This window comes from Gigantopelta aegis, chromosome 3, assembly GCF_016097555.1.
Source record: "Gigantopelta aegis isolate Gae_Host chromosome 3, Gae_host_genome, whole genome shotgun sequence".
Classification (NCBI taxonomy): Eukaryota; Metazoa; Mollusca; class Gastropoda; order Neomphalida; family Peltospiridae; genus Gigantopelta; species Gigantopelta aegis.
This window is the reverse complement of record NC_054701.1, coordinates 8,249,074-8,267,176: the sequence shown is the minus strand read 5'-3', so window position 1 is coordinate 8,267,176 and position 18,103 is coordinate 8,249,074. Positions and strand designations below refer to the sequence as shown.

General features: G+C 36.4%; 1 protein-coding gene across 4 annotated transcripts in view; it reads left to right on the top strand.

Annotated features, from left to right (window-relative positions):
- The first annotated feature begins 6,338 nt into the window (after positions 1-6,338).
- LOC121367466 (forkhead box protein P1-like) overlaps positions 6,339-18,103 on the top strand; it is a 118,488-nt gene continuing 106,723 nt past the window's right edge. For all 4 annotated transcript variants that reach the window (XM_041491649.1, XM_041491650.1, XM_041491651.1 and 1 more), the window contains exon 1: positions 6,339-6,447. The gene's annotated coding sequence lies outside the window, so the exon portion shown is untranslated. The remainder of the gene's footprint in view (positions 6,448-18,103) is intronic.

Genomic DNA, 18,103 nt, shown 5'->3' with positions numbered 1-18,103 from the left:
TTCTCGTTTCGGCAGCTAGTCTTCGCAAAACAACTTGTTCCGGATTCGTCAATCAGCTGAGCCGGAAGGACAAAACAGACAACACCGGGGTTTTACTAAATACAGAAATTAACCGAAACGAAGCAACAAAAACGTTAAGGTTTGTTTTGTTTAATAACACAACTAAAGCATATTGACTTATTAATCATCGGCTTTTGGATGTCAAACATTTGATAATTTGAGTAGGTCTAAGAGAGAAAACACGCTACATTTTTCACACTAGCAGCAAGGGATCTTTTCTAAGATAAGATAAAGATAAGATAAAATTTATTGCATTTAAACATTCCACATGGGAATAGAGTGAACAAAATAACATCCAAAAGTTGTAATATCAACAAACAATTAATGACTATAGTTTTATATACATATATATATATATATATACATGTATATCACTACTACAATCTATTCATTATATTGGAAAACCATCTTGCAAATAACACCTAGCTGCTGGCTGGATCCTGATTTTTCATAATAAAAATAAACTGCTCTTTGGGTGTCATAGGCCTATTCGAAAATGAAGGATTGTAATTGGAGATAAAATGAAATAACTTTGACCGTTGATACTTACATTTCTTACATTGTACAATGTGATGAAATTCATCTTCAATGGCATTGCATTCATCACAGACACAATGGCACTGCATTCATCACAGAGACGCTGGTCAAGAGGAGTACCCGGTATATGGTTTTGTATGCCTACCCGTTTAAATTTTCAAGTTATGGTCACTTAGACGGAGTTTAGAGACATGTTTTCTATGATCTGGGTTTAAGCAGTGAATTAGATATGGTTCTAAGTATATTTCCTGTTTGAGAGTTTGATATATTCTCATTTTATTGCCAGTGCTATTTGTCTTTTTTTTAATAATATTTAGACATTCTTGAAAATGTTTTTGATAAAAATTCTTTAGTAACTTTATTAAATAGTTTGGGCTGTTAATAATACTTCTATTTATTCCTAAGTGGTCGATAAATGAATGTAATTTGTGAAGCTAACCAATATTCTTTCTTTGTAAAGCCATGCTTTCTTTAAAAGCATGCTGCAGTATATCACATATACTAAGGCCTTTGATATACCAGTCGTGATGCACTGCCTGGAATGAGAAATAGCCCAATGGGCCACCCACGGGGATCGATCCTAGACCGACCGCGTAACTAAGCGAGCGCTTTACAACTTGCCACCCACCCCAAGTAATGAATTTTAAAATGTGTGCATTTACAAGACAGTTTGTGTATTTCGGAGAACATGCCAAAAAATGTAGATGAGATAGTTTTGTTTTTGGTGGTGTTTTAGACTTGTATTTTTGAGAGTGGGGTTGCTTTTGGGTTGATGTTTGTTTATTTATTAATTGTTTTGAGTTGGTGTTTGTGTGTTCGCACGCACGCGCGCGCGCGTATATGTGTGTGTGTGCTTTTTTGTTTGTGTGTGCGTGTGCGTGCATGCGTGTGTGGTGTACTCTTTTAACGACATATTAATAAAAATCGGAGATGGGAAAGGACATCAAAAACAAGTTTTTTAGGTAGGGTTGGCACTTTTTCTAGGCAGAGTCGTGTTTATTTATTTATTTATAATTATTTATTACTATTATTATTATTCATTTACACTTTATACTGATTAAACTACCGCAAACTAAATGTGCTCTGTTCTATTCTGTACTTCCTACATGTATTTTCCCGTTCCAACCAGTGCACCACAACTGGTCAACGGCCGTGGTTTGTGCGTTCTTATCTGTGGAAATAATCCTTGCTGCATTAGATTTTTTTTTACCGGGTTTCCACTGATGACTACGTGTCAGAATTACCAAATGTTTGAATCTTAATTTTGTGTGTAATATTGCACTTTTCTAATAAAACGTAAGCCCCTATTTGATCCAAAAGAAAACATTTGGATTTGTAACACCTATATTTCATTCCATTTTATCTAATTGTTCACATTAACCAACATTCGAATATAGTATACGTTCATCCGTGTTTAAGTTATAATCATGAATAAAGAGAGTAACGAACATTTCACAATAATCGGCGACACAAAAAAAATAGTAAACATTTCTTCGAAATAGATTGACACTGGAAAGGCAGTTGCTCCCTGAGAATCTCTCTTTTTTTTACTCCAGAAAATAGCATACACATCTCAGGGTTTAATTTGTATAGTGTTTCATTTGTTTATAAAAAGTAGTGCCCCCCCCCCCCCCACACCCCAGGATTTTGATTAGGGTAAGCCCTGAAAGGATTTTTCAACTATTTAAACTACTATATAAATATCTATGAAATAAACTAAGCCTGTTACATCCTGTAGTATGATAAAAAGTGGCTGAAACTTTAAATTTTACAGTAGCGACAGTAACGCATCATTCAAAAACGGTGACATTCGGCGGTGTGTAAAGAAAGTGGACGATTTCCACTTATAAATACACTTTTTACAAACAGGACAGCACATATACCTGTCGTAAAAAACCAATGGGTCCTCCACGGTGCCTCGATTCTATGAGTCTACGACGGGCCAAGCACCTCAAGAGACCGATCTACCGACTGAGTCTTATTTATTTATTTATGTTCGTGAAGGTTCATTTCATTTCAACTTATTTTCGTGTTTATATCCAATTAAGCTTCAAGCACGCTGTCCTGGGCACACATCAGCTATTGTTAGTGGTTAGTGAGAGAGGAGAGGGTGTAGTGGCCTTACACCTATCCATTGAGCCCTTAAGAACTCGCTCTGGGTGCGAGCCGGTACCGGGCTGCGAACCTTGTACCTACCAGCCTGTAGTTTGATGGCTTAACCACTGAGCAACCGAGGCCGGTAATGAAGGTTCAAGCACTGAGTAAGCCCACCAAAACAAAACACCTACAAAGGACGAGCCAAAGACAGGCCTCGTTCAGAATAGTATAGTAGTAAAATTTCTAGAGATAAATGTGCTCTGCATTAGTTCTCATTCAAACCATTATCGTACAATGATCCATAACTGGTATAGGCCTACTTGGTCTTTTCTGTGCGTTTAATCGCAATATGTAAACCGAGTATCATGCCCAGGCGTAACTGAATTAAGGCCTAGTTTAATTTTAGTATCAAAATAATTTACATCATCGTCATATCATCACCCACATAGCCTACAGCTAAACGATATCGAAGAAAATTATTAACGGACGGACGGACGGACGGACGGACGAAGGAACGAACGAATGTTTAACGACACTCAAGCACGAAGAATATATAGGCTACTAGGTGTCAATCAAAGGTGTACATGAAAACAGCGATGATTAAATTAAAATTCGAAAGTTAAATTTGTAAAAGAGCTGTACAACCGACTTGTGATTAACACCCACACAACGAATCCAGTGTCGTGGGTGATTAGAGCCGGAGATAAATAACGTTCATTCCAGTTCCAGCCATGGGGTGCTACACATTGGTGGAGGTGGTAGTGGTATGTGCTGTTCTGTCTGGAAAAAATTCATAAACCCCATCAGGCTAAACTAACGTTTTCTATTTGATCATAATAATTATTATAGAATCGATTACATAATGGTTACACATAAACAGAAAAAAAGAAAGAAATGTTTTATTTAGCGACGCACTCAACATTTTATTTACGGTTATATGGCGCCAGACATATGGTTAAAGACCACACAGATATTGAGAGAGAAAACCCGCTGTCGCCACTTCATGGGCTACTCTTTTTCGATTAGCAGCAAGGGATCTTTTATATGCACCATCCCACAGACAGAGTAGTACATACCACGGCCTTTGATATACCAGTCGTGGTGCACTGGCTGGGACGAGAAATAGCCCAATGGGCCCACCGACGGGGATCGATTCCAGACCGACCGCGCATTGAGCGAGTACTTTACCACTGGGCTGCGTCCCGCCGAAAGCCAAGAGGACGTCCCCGACGTGGCTGTAGTTATGAAAGAAACATTTATTTTGATGTGCTGTCACATATTAAATTAGCTAAAGAAGCGGACTTCTGTTGATTTTTGTTTTAGTTTCGCTTTGTTAATTTAAATTGTTTTGTTATTAATTATTTATTTTATTTACACCCCCCTCCCCCCCCCCCCCCCCCCCCCCCCCCCCCAAGATGAAGATCTCTAGAATATATGGAAGACAACACGTTGCCCCGTACTATATTGCAGCAGCTCATTTTATTCTTCCTATTTTATAACCCATATAATTAGTAAATACATACCACATGTCTAGCAGCCGGTAACAGTATTCTTCAAACGAACAGGACTATTATTGACCTTTTAAGGGCACTTGCGTTATATATGATTCATAATTATTACTGTGCTAACATCTAATTTCAATTCTGGTGTAAGAGGGACATGAATGACTGATATAGTACGGTACATTAACAATATCTCACGGTTTGATGTTGGAGTGTAAATTATATATACTCAAAACAACAACAGCGAGGAAAACAACAACAACAGGTAAAGCAACACAACAAAACAAAACAGAGAAAAACAACAACAACAACAACAAAACAAGAACATCATCTGACCTATTTTACTGATATATAGCCATGTATATAAATCACAATATATATTTTTAACCAGTCTAAATCTTTCGTTGGTCCACAATGCTCGTATATTTAAATTCCGAACTATTTAATGGTTCAATGAACAGGTATAGGGCCACTACACCGATTTCTCTTTTATAAACTACAAACAACTAACCATCAACCATCTGTCCTGGACAGACAGATTTGGTAGCTAGATGTGTGCCCAGAAACGTCTCCTTGAACCTTAATTGAATAAGCACAAAAATCCAAGGGAAAATGATAAATAAAAGAAGAAGAAGAAAGAAATGGTTTATTTAACGACGCACTCAACACATTTTATTGACGGTTATATGGCGTCGGACATATGGTTAAGGACCACACAGATATTGAGTGAGGAAACCCGCTGTCGCCACTTCATGGGCTACTCTTTTCGATTAGTAGCAAGGGATCTTTTATATGCACCATCCCATAGACAGGATAGCACATACCACGGCCTTTGTTACACCAGTCGTGGTACAGTGGCTGGAGCGACAAATAGCCCAATGGGCCCACTGACTGGGATCGATCCCAAACCGACCGCGCATCAACCGAACGCTTTACAACTGGGCTACGTCATGCCCCCTAAATGATAAATAGATACATACATGTATATAACAGATAACATATAGACATATAGATAGATAGATAGATAGATAGTATAACATTTAAAATCCCTATCTCGGTGGTGTAGTTGTTAAGCCTGGTAGATACTGGGTTGGAAAAACCCCAACAACAACAAACAAACAAAAAAACACACAAAAAACCCAAACCCGTACGGAATTCCTCTGGAGACTATGTAAAAAGTACTCGATAATTAATTAATCAATGTACTCTAATCATCTGAAGGGAATTAAACTTAACTCATTTAGAATGGTAGGCATAAATATGCAAAATACAGAAATCCAATTTTATGGAGTATAAAATATTAATACAATTTCATAAAAATTTAATATAAAAGTAATAAATACTATTAATTCAGTGATTTAAAAAAAAATACAATCTATCTTCAGGGCCGTAGATAGGATTTTATTATTTATTTATTTTATTTTATTTTTTATTTTATTTTTTTATTTTTATTTTGGGGGGGGGGGGGCAACTGAGTAGTTAATAGTCTGAAACGCCTTAAACGGTTAAGAAGAGAATTTCTTTAAGTTTCTATATTTGTTTTCCGAAAAAAAAAAATTGAATTTTTTTTTTTTTTGGGGGGGGGGAGGAGCAACTGCTCCCCTTGCCCCCCGCTAGCTACGGCCCTGACCTTGCACAGAGATCTTTTATTTATGATTTTTCACATGAAATTAAGCAGTGTCAAACGTGCATGACATAGACAGTCCCCTTGTCTGGTACGTTTGTTCTATCTTTAGACATGTGAACACGCGGTTGATACTAATTAATTTAATGCACCTAAACATTCTTTATTTATACCAGAATGTACTATTAAAAGGATATGTACGATAGAATAACGTTTCTTATTTTATTTTGTCGGAATAGCAGCAAAAATAGACCCTTGTGCATCATCGTTCTCATTGTTTGTTATTTTCTGTTTACACAGCAGGTGCTTGTGACGTCATTGCTTGTCCCTTTAACTACTTAGAACAACAATGTTTATCCGCGAACGATTGTTTAGAGCTACAAACAGACTATGACATTGGAATATTTAGTGCTAATACGAAACAATAATTTTAAAATATTTTCATAATGCATATACTGCTATTTATTAAAGATCAGACACCACAAACATAACGTGTACATATGTTGGTTCACAACTCGGCGGATTGATATATTTTTATTTACGACGGTGCTCCGCCCGCTGTGTGTTGTCTTTGAGAGATATTTGATGATAAGTGTTACTTATTTAGCGTGGCATTGATGATAAAAGGTAAGCATTTCACAGACATTCTCAGATATTTAAACTTTAATTGAAATTTCTTTCTGTAGATATTTCTATTTTTTGTCAATTTTTTTTTTCTTTCGCGCCGAGTTCACTGTTGTTAACGGCAATCCCGGTGTCCATTCACCAATAAACAATTTGCATAGCAAATGAGCTGTCTACCCAAAACTTGGGACCGTTACTCGAAATATACACGTTGTCCGGTTTTGTCATGCATTTCAAAAAGAACTGCCATCACTCGTTACTGGTTGCCGTATCAATAAATCGCACGTAATTTAGTTTAAAGCTTCACAGTTAAACAAAGGCCGTTTAACAAGATTGTTGATTTTCTACGGCAGCCATTGCAGGGTTTTTTTTATTCGTAAACAAAATTTATAAATTTCATGTATGAAGTTATTGTCGACATTTATTAAGACTGTGGCATTTCAATATTTAATACACACACCCCAATTAATTTTGGTTGAAACATGACAGTTACTATTAATAGTATACTGATCAACATTAGGAATGCATCACCCATATTACCATGAATGATAAAGCCTACAGAATAAACCTTTGAGTATTTGATATGCATAAGTTAGGAACTGTAAACATTAAAGGTTTATTTAAGACCAGACAAAATGGTGTGCCAATTTGTCGAATACCAAGATATATGTAATGATGTGTTTTCATTTTTAGTAATATTAATAAATCATTGAAAATCCTACATTTCATTTCATTTCAACTTATTTTTATGCTTATATCCAATTAAGATTCAAGCATGCTGTCTTGGGCATACACCTCAACTGTCTTGAGCTGTCTGTCCAGGACAGTGGGTTAGTTGTTAGTGGTTAGTGAGAGAGAAGGTGTAGTGGTCTTACACCTACCCATTGAGTCATTAAAAATCGCTCTGGGTGGGAGCTGGTACCGGGCAGCAAACCCTGTACCTACCAGCCTTATGACCGATGGCTTAACCACGACACCACCGAGGCCGGTACATCCTGCATTAAAAGGTTCCAAACAGGACGATTGAGTAACCTCCCTTGAATAGTGACATAATTTGTGCGATTTCCCCCTCTAGCTGTACTTAACTAAATGTGATAAAAACTATGTCATTTGTCATCCTTGTATTCAAATAATTTGTAATATTTATATTTAGGTATTTTGATTAATCAAAAGTAGCAATGACATCTTTTGCTTGTTATTTGGAATACAAATTATACAGTTTTGAAATCTAAAAATAGATTTAAACTTTTCAGAGTACCAGTACACAATTTTATTATAAAGTTGACCTTTAACATGAAAAGCTCCCAACCTACTTGACCTCAGTTCAGTACATTTGATGATGATATACAGTTTACACACACGATGTACATGGACATTACAAATCTGTCCGTCTATTTTACACACACGATGTACATGGACATTACAGATCTATCCGTCTATTTTACACGCACGATGTACATGGACATTACAGATCTATCCGTCTATTTTATACACACGATGTACATGGACATTACAGATCCATCCGTCTATTTTACACGCACAATGTACGTGGGCATTACAAATCCATCCGTCTATCCGTCACACACGATGTACATGGACATTACAGATCCATCTGTCTATTTTACACACACGATGTACATGGACATTACAGATCCATCCATCTATTTTACACACACGATGTACATGGACATTACAAATCCATCCGTCTATTTTACACACATGATCAGTTTAGGATTAGGGTTAAGAAAATCATACATTAATGATAAGAGTAATTAATTTGGTTAAAAGGTTAACTTAAAAAAAAAAAAAAAAAAAATCTGGGTATGGTGCCATACCCATTTTACCCTTTGGCAGAAACCCTGACGATGTACATGGACATTACAAATCCATCCGTCTATTTTACACACATGATCAGTGTTTCTGCCAGAAAGAAATTTTTGGGTATGGTGCTATGGAATTGAATGCAACCGCAGTCAACAGGGGGTGTGGGGGGCCTCCCCCAGAAAGAACATTGATTCAGTTTAGGGTTAGGGTTAGGGTTAAGAAAATCATACATTAATGATAAGAGTAATTAATTTTGTTAAAAGGTTAACTTAAAAAAAAAAATTGCAAAAAAATCTGGGTATGGCGCCATACCCATTTTACCCTCTGGCAGAAACCCTGACGATGTACATGGACATTACAAATCCATCCGTCTATTTTAACAGTTCTTGATGCTTTAGATCGCATCTCCTCTATTGATGTACACTGCCAACAGCCTTATTTGTACTTACTTGGTGCTCCGCCTCGATGTGCACTGATGTTCAGTCGACTACCATACATACATTGTGGTAACTATTGCATACAAAGATGAATGCCATAACGAAATGCTTCCTGGGTGCAGCTATCTTTGTGGTCTCAATTCCGGTGGGGGGTGATCTGTGTTTAGAATCTTCTGTCATGAACATATTGTATCTGTTCTGTTCCCTGATGCGAACTAAAGAACTAGACATGTGAACAGTAAGTAGTAATATCCAACAAGGCGTCTAATGACTTACTGAAAGTGGTTGCCATACATGGGCCCTGAATCTGCCAGTCGACAAATGCGACCAAAGTCCCATTTGTGTGACTTTAAATATTAAAAAATAATGCCGTTAGTTGCCCCCAAAATATTATTTGGGTGATCTTCTTTCTATAAGTACATGAGCCGCTATTAATTATAAATTTTGTATTGCATATATTTATTCCACATTAAAATCTTGCTTGTGGTTTGCAAAATTGAACATATCGGCGTACCATAATTTATTTTGGGCCACCATACTGTGGTGAGTTTCGAGCCCAGATACAGTTGGATGAAAATTACTACACTAATAATGTTTGTGATGTCATTGTCCTGGCTGCACCACCTCTCTGGTTGGAACAGATGGCAAAATCCAAGAATGTGATGAGAAATTTGTGGTGATGGTGTGTGTGTGTGTGTGTGTTTAAAACTAAGAGATGCTTCAGTAAAAGGTCAAGTTGCAAAGATTTTCATCCATTTAGCGTTTTGATAAATTAAAGATGATGGGTGTGTGCCAAAACATTTACAAAAATATAAGGCTCACACTGGAACATGTTTTGTTTAGCCAGTTTTTAGATATGTACATGTATACATTCAAATATTTCCTTCAAAATTATTAAAATGTGGTTAATTTAAAGAATATTTTATGAGCCAAAAACTAAATGTTTTAGCCACTTTGAATACATTTTAGCAGTTAGCTAATGTGGCCATGTACTGGGTGAGGCCAGAAATGTAATTTAAACAAAGTTCGTTGGAGGCTGGAAAAAAAACCCTGCATCCTAAAGGGATTTTGTTTGTGAGTGCTACATCATGAATGTGCATGCATGTTGGGAAAGCCCAGTGTAGACCACTGCTCCCCATCCACTTTTTTACATGCACAGTATACAGGGCTTCTACTAGTTCTAGATTATAGTAGCCCCACTCCCATGGCTAGTGATATTCAATGTTGGGCTAGTAAATAACTATTATTGTCTTGCCCGATGGTTAGTGAATGTTTTTCGGTCAAATGTTGCAGTTAAGTCTATTTAGTAAATATGATTATCCTGGCCCTACCCCAACCCCCCAATGTTAGTATTTTTAATCTCTATCTTGTTCTTTAGGTGACATATCTGATTATGACTATTATTTAGTAATCTTTTAATTGTATTAATTTAAAGTAAAGTATGGCTAGTGAATTTTTAATTGTGGCTAGTAAATGTTTAAAATCACTGATCCCATGGCTAGTGGGTTTGATAAACATTCTAGAAGCCCTGACATGGATTACAGTTAGTGAAAATAGTGGTTCTCCCAAGAAAACATGATGTCATGATCAATATAAAGTATGTTTAAAATCACTGATCCCATGGCTAGTGGGTTTGATAAACATTCTAGAAGCCCTGACATGGATTACAGTTAGTGAAAATAGTGGTTCTCCCAAGAAAACATGATGTCATGATCAATATAAAGTATGTTTAAAATCACTGATCCCATGGCTAGTGGGTTTGATAAACATTCTAGAAGCCCTGACATGGATTACAGTTAGTGAAAATAGTGGTTCTCCCAAGAAAACATGATGTCATGATCAATATAAAGTATGTTTAAAATCACTGATCCCATGGCTAGTGGGTTTGATAAACATTCTAGAAGCCCTGACATGGATTACAGTTAGTGAAAATAGTGGTTCTCCCAAGAAAACATGATGTCATGATCAATATAAAGTATGTTTAAAATCTTCATTTATCCACTGACGTAGGCGCCAATCAATTGTCAATATGGAAGGAAGGAAATGGTTTATTTAATGACACACTTAACACATTTTTTTTTACAGTTATATGGCATCAGACATATGGTTAAGGACCTCACAGATATTGAGAAAGGAAACCCTATGTCGCCACGTCATAGGCTACTCTTTTCAATTAGCAGCAAGGGATCTTTTATATGCACCATCACACAGAAAGGATAGTACATACCTCATCCTTTGTTATAACAGTTGTTGAGCACTGACTGGAACAAGAAATAGCCCTATAGATCCAGCAACGGGGATCGATCCTAGACCGACTGCACATCAAGCAAAAGCTTTGTCAATATGGAGACGTGATTCAAATTAATACTGATGTCACATTCAGGGTTCCACCTTAAGAATTTGCCTCCCAAAGCAATTTTTAAAAATAATTGCCATGACTGAAACGGCCACCCGATGGCAATTTTGAGCCTGCCTTTGGCAATATCTTTTTTAAAGTGACATTTACAGCAAATAAACATGATTGAAAGGTTATTTTATTGTATATAGACATTCAAACGAGTAAGTGTTGAATATTGGCAGTTAATGTACACTAGGGCCCTGTTCCACGAAGAGATCTTAGCCCTAAGATCAACTTAAATGCATAGGGTAGCTATGCGCTTACAGTAATCTTAGCCCTAAGATCAACTTAAATGCATAGGGTAGCTATGCGCTTACAGTAATCTTAGCCCTGAGATCAACTTAAATGCATAGGGTAGCTATGCGCTTACAGTAATCTTAGCCCTGAAATCAACTTAAATGCATAGGGTAGCTATGCGCTTACAGTAATCTTAGCCCTAAGATCAACTTAAATGCATAAGGTAGCTATGCGCTTACAGTAATCTTAGCCCTGAGATCAACTTAAATGCATAGGGTAGCTATGCGCTTACAGTAATCTTAGCCCTGAGATCAACTTAAATGCATAGGGTAGCTATGCGCTTACAGTAATCTTAGCCCTGAGATCAACTTAAATGCATAAGGTAGCTATGCGCTTACAGTAATCTTAGCCCTGAGATCAACTTAAATGCATAGGGTAGCTATGCGCTTACAGTACTTAGTAATCTTAGGGCTACAGTAATCTTAGCCCTAAGATCAACTTAAATGCATAGGGTAGCTATGCGCTTACAGTAATCTTAGCCCTAAGATCAACTTAAATGCATAGGGTAGCTATGCGCTTACAGTAATCTTAGCCCTAAGATCAACTTAAATGCATAGGGTAGCTATGCGCTTACAGTAATCTTAGCCCTAAGATCAACTTAAATGCATAGGGTAGCTATGCGCTTACAGTAATCTTAGCCCTAAGATCAACTTAAATGCATAGGGTAGCTATGCGCTTACAGTAATTTTAGGGCTGAGATCGCTTCGTGGGACAGGGCCCAGGTGTATACATTTTGCCATTGTTGGGGAGTTTTACCGATGCCACAAAAGTGCCGTCCATGATGATCTCTACCTACAGCAATTTATATCTTTTTACTAGTACAACATGTATAATAAAAAACATAATGACAAATTAGCTTAGCAGATTAGTGTCAATAAATATGATGAAGGATATATTTAAAGTCTGATACCTCCATACCAACATTTCAGTTTTATTCACCAGATAGATGTTAAACATGGGTAAGGGCCATATGACCATGTACATATGACCTTTGATGTACCAGTTGTGGGGAACAGGGCTAAAACCCTGAATCCACCGAGGATGATTGATCCTGCCACCAATTTCCCCTGAGGCGAGCACTGTACCAGAGAACCGATCAACCTTTTGTGTTCTCTACCAAACAGTGCTCTCTCTATATCAAAGGCTGTGGTATGTGCTGCTCTGTCTGTGGTGAAATATATGTAAGAGATGCCCGAGTAGTTTCAGAAATTCTGTGGTATGGGTTTTTCTCAATTGATCAAACCTCAGAATAATTTTGTACAATGTGAAGCAATCTCTTTTGACATTTTAATCTAGATGCAAATGCTAGAAACTGAGGCAACTGTAGACAGCTTGTGTTTATTTAAACTTTACAGCCATGTGTGCAGAACTTATATGGGGTAGGGGGGTGTTTGTTCCTAGATTGTAGCAAGCAACATTTTTAGTTTTAGTGTGGGAGGGGGGTCATGCTTCCCCTCATAACATTTGAAAAAAAGATGAGAAAATTCACTTGATCAGTATGTGTGTGTGGGTCGCGACTGCTTTACTCTCATTTTATGTAAATTTGAACTAATCAGTTTCTCTTTTCTTTTTTTAATATTATCTAATGTACTAATGCCAGTTGGTCATTCTGATTTCGGGTTTGTTGGCACTAATTTCTTAATCTGACTAGTTGTACATGGCAAAAGATGCTTGTGAGATTGTTTATCATCTGTGCCATCCCACATGCAGGCGAACACATGCCATGCGTTTGATATACCTATGGGTCTACCAACAGAGATCGATCCTAGATCGACCATGCATCAAGCGAGCACTTTACCACTGTCCTATTCTCCACCCATCCTAGGGTATGTTCAGTCATGATTTTAAATTTAAAAAAACAACCAACCCAGACCACACAAATTTTAATATTTAAACAGTTCTGAAAAATCCAAAGCGAAGTAATTTTATTTGTTTATTCAAAGTATTCAGCTTTGCATCTCAGACATATTACAAATAATTACAAGTCCCACAAAATTACCTGCATTAAAAGGGTTGTTAGCGCTCAAAATGTGCTGAGATGTTAACAGATATAATGTACAACAAAAGAAATTATTTGGTTTTCTTTATTTTATTTAAAATTATTCCATTTAAATGCCATTAGTTTTTGTCTTGAACCGTTTAGGCCCATATTTAGCCTATTTATTGAAGAAAAAACCCTTAAGATTTTCGTATTTCATTTTTCGTTCAGTATATTTCCTTTTTTCCTTTCTGTATCTTGAGAAAACAGATTGTGTCTCTCCTAGAACTTGTTCTGTAACTGAGGTACCAAATAAAAAAAATATTATTAATTTTTTGTTTTTAAATTTTTTCAGTTCTTTTGTCATTCAGTATATTCTTTGTTTCCTTTAAATTGTGAAAAGCAGGTTGTGCCGGCCCTTGGCGCCTCTTTGTGTAACCGAGGTAATACTATGACCAGTTTGTGTTTGTTTATTTGTTGAACTCAAATCAGTACATGTCTCCCAGTGTTGCAACTTGGTTACTCTGCCATGACTAAACAGCTCTGGTGTGTGTGTGTTTGCTGTCTGTCTCTTTCTCTCTCCCAGTTGGTTTTAAGAGCTGCCCAGCTCAGCTCGTCCCAGTTTTGTTGGGCCATTCTGTGTTTACTTTGAGGAAATTTGTATTAAGATTTCCATTTATTTGATTGGCACATGTGTTTGCTGATTGTTATTTTTGTTTACCAATGGCGAGATTGCAAATGCCAGATGTGGATGCTTTTATTGGAAGACTTTATCTAATGAAGCCCAGAGCAGTGTTTGTCAGCACGGTGCTTTGTGGCCCGGCCAGGTCTTTCATGGAACCTTTTCATATTTGCTAGTTTGTTGTAAATATCACCACATACAGCAAACTCCACCAGGGGATAAGCTGCTTAATTGATGTTTATTCTGCTGCTTCTTTCATTACTTTGCCTGGCTGTGATGTTTGGGTGCAGACGAAAAACAACCTCTTGTATCACCCCTGGACCAGCCAGTCATACTCACAAAGGATTGTTTGCCCAACGTTGCCATAGTAACCGACTTTTTAAGAGGCTCCAGAAGGAAGTGCTACTGATCAACAATTTTTATTTTTATTTTCTTCAGAATCTGATTTTCAGTTCTCCCGAGTACAGATTTAACACAGGAAGATATGTTTGTTTACTAACAACCCCCCCTGCACATTATTTAATTGACTAAAAGTTAAAGTTTGTTTTGTTTAACAATACCACTAAAGCACATTGATTTATTAATGATCGGCTATTGGATGTCAAATATTTGGTAATTCTGACAGGAAACCTGCCACATTTTCCCATTAGTAGCAAGGGATCTTTTATATACACCATCTTATGGACAGGATAGCACATACCAAGTCCTTTGGTATATCAGTCATGGTGCACTGGCTGAAACAAGAAATGGCTCAATGGGCCCACTGATGGGGATCGATCCCAGAGCAAAATTTGTGCATCGGGCAAGCTCTTTACAACTGGCTACGTCCTTTCCAAAATTTAACAAAGGAAGGACTGTTTGTTTACTAACACTCACACACATTATTTAATTGACCAGTAACTTGGGTGGTTCATTGTCACATCCAAGGTGCAGTACTTCAGTTTAGAAATTGAGATGAATCTCACTGCTGCCACATAGATTACTCTTATTGATAAGCAGTAGCCACAAGAGTTGCTTTAAGCTAGATTCATACTTCACCACAGACAAGTTACAGTTGTCGAGTAGTCGACTCATTCCATCCTGTACGTTTTTCTGTACTCATTGTTGAGCAGATGAAACTATTGCATAAATTAGCACGTGGATGTTTGACACTTGGCAATTCATACTTGGCACATGACCATGCCTGGCTAGTTATTCAATATAGCATTTTCCAAGGAATCATTTTCATTGACAAACACTATAAAGGCATCATAGGCATCAATCAAAAAGAATGAATTGTAGATTGTATTTACACTTTCCCACTGTGAACAGACTATGGTGACACAATCCTCCCCCCCCCCCCCCCCCCCGTAATACACAATAAAAAATAACCCTCATAAAAAGGATTTATGCAACTTAAAAACAAAATTAATGTGTAAAATGGGTATAGGCATCAGATGATATCGGCAACTAAATGGGCCAGTAATATTATTTTCGGGGGTGGGATGGGGACAGTACCCTCTGTCCCCCATTTGAGATGTCTATGAAATATACATGTATGATAATAATGTTAGGACATTTTGTTGAGTTATTGATACTTTTAAACTGAAAAATGGATTTAATGGGCAATTAATCTGTTAATGTTATTTCCAGAGACTTATGGTATTTGTTATGTTAACTGATAGTTGATAAACTGTCATTATTGTTATATTTATACATTGATCTAAGAAAAACCATTGCAAAAATCTATAAAGACTGAGTGCAATATCCATGGCCAGTGTAATATATATGACATGTACATGGTGACCTCAGCGGTATGAGTGCTGTAGGCTGTAGGTAGCACTATACCAATTAATTTCCGGCTTGGTCGAAGTTCGAGGTGCACTGAACTTTTGATAGAGAAGTTAACACCACAAGTCCTGTGATTGGTTATAAATGTGAGTGTGTTGGTTGTAACAAAAATTAGTTTCATCTGGGCTAAAAATGTATACAATTTTAATTCATCTAGTACCACTGTGTCAAGTAGCCTTGTGCTTGGAACATGTATGGGGGTACATGTAAAAAAAAGTACTAAAATTTTGTGTGAAACTAGGGGTGTTGTAAAAACATCTGGTTATACCAAAAATGAGCCATGAAAGGTACCATTTTCTGCAGTTAATACTTTGAGGTAGGGGTTGTAGTACTGATATTTATGGGTCATAGTTTGGTTGATATATTGCATATAGTGTTTTTAAACACAAACGTTAACATGGTCGCCTATGGGATTTGAAATGGTATAGTCCAACCTATAGCACATATTCAGTGCATAATAAAAAAGATTATGATTTGTGTCATTTAATTAAATTAAACTATACTATTTGATTAATTAGCCGTCACTCGGCCATGTAAGTTCACAATGACCTTGACCTTGACAATAATTACTATACATGGCTCTGAATGGAGTTTGAATAAAAATTTGCACTGAGGAAAAGTTGGTTTTGGCCTATAATTCATACTATAAAGATTTGAATATTTTTATTTACATGGTGTTTGACTTGCCATATACAACTACTCTTAAATATGGTAATATATCTAGGCAATCTGAACTTAGATTTTAATAGCAATTTATTTTTATATTAAAAATAACATGTGCCAATATTGGGTTAATGTCTTTAATTTCCATAAACATAGTTAATGTTTCATGTATGTACTTCTGAAAGCTTAACTTTTTAAAGACCTTGATTTTTATTGTTCTTTTGACATACTTATAGGGTGCTAAGTCATATTTTAGACAAATTTGTAGTTTTATGCACACAAAGAAATTAATTTAAAGAATTTTTTTACCAAAGCCATAATTAAATTTTTGGTCACTATTGTGCCTTCTGTTCTCATTTATACATAACAATAAGCTTGTTAAACATATCTTTAGCTCTCCCGATCAAATCTGTTTAAAAAATAATCACTTAGTTTGCTCCCATGAAGTGCATTTTAAGTGTATACTAGATTTAGAACCAATTTTTCCAGATTTGATTATCTACCTTGGTGTGAGTTGATAATTTATTTTATTGTTAAAGCTGTATTATCCAATGTTAATAGCTAAATAATATGCTGGATTACAGATTGTAGGAATACATCCAATATACATATTGTATTGATTTGGATTAGAAAAAAATGCAATAAAATAGATGTTCAGGTAATTATGTCATTTAAAAACATGTTTTTTTAGTAATGAATCAAAAATAAATATGTGAAAGCTGCATGATAATTCCAAATATTACAAATATTTAAAACCTCCAACTACAGTAGGGTATACATAAAATATAATCAGGAATATTGGTGGCTGCCAATGGTTTTGATAGTCCATTTTTAAAATCTGCATAGCTGATGGATTTGAAATTCCCGCACATGGTAACTTGAAGACAGCCACACTCAGCATACAGGATTTCCCTCCAACAGTGATGTGCAGGACATGAAGTCATTACTTCATACAGGTGCAGTCATGTTGATCTTTCCTTCCTCAGACATTGCATTTTTTTAATACTGATATTTCTTTGATGTGCCTATTAAGGTCTTCATAATCTAGGGGTCAGTCAAGTACATGTGTTTCGATGGAATAGGTTTAAGGAGTTGAGGTACTCTGAATATCCATGTTGTCTACACATATAGCTGAGCACACACACACATCTGACAGTAAATATCTTCAGGAGTATTATTATTTTTTAATTATTGTTTTCAAATATGACATATTGCATTTGTACAAAACTTTCCAAAATACATGTGCCTTGTGAGGTGTACATTATATTAGGTTGCACTGTAGAAACAACAGTTTCAGTGAAGTTGTCAGTTTATGTTAGAAGACACCAGATCCTGGTTGTTATAAAAACACATGATTCGCCACCTTTTGAAACATATATGTTATCAGTATAGGTAGCACTATACCAATTAATTTCCGGCTGGGTCGAAGTTCGAGGTGCACTGAACTTTTGATAGAGAAGTTAACACCACAAGTCCTGTGATTGGTTATAAATGTGAGTGTGTTGGTTGTAACAAAAATTAGTTTCATCTGGGCTAAAAATGTATACAAT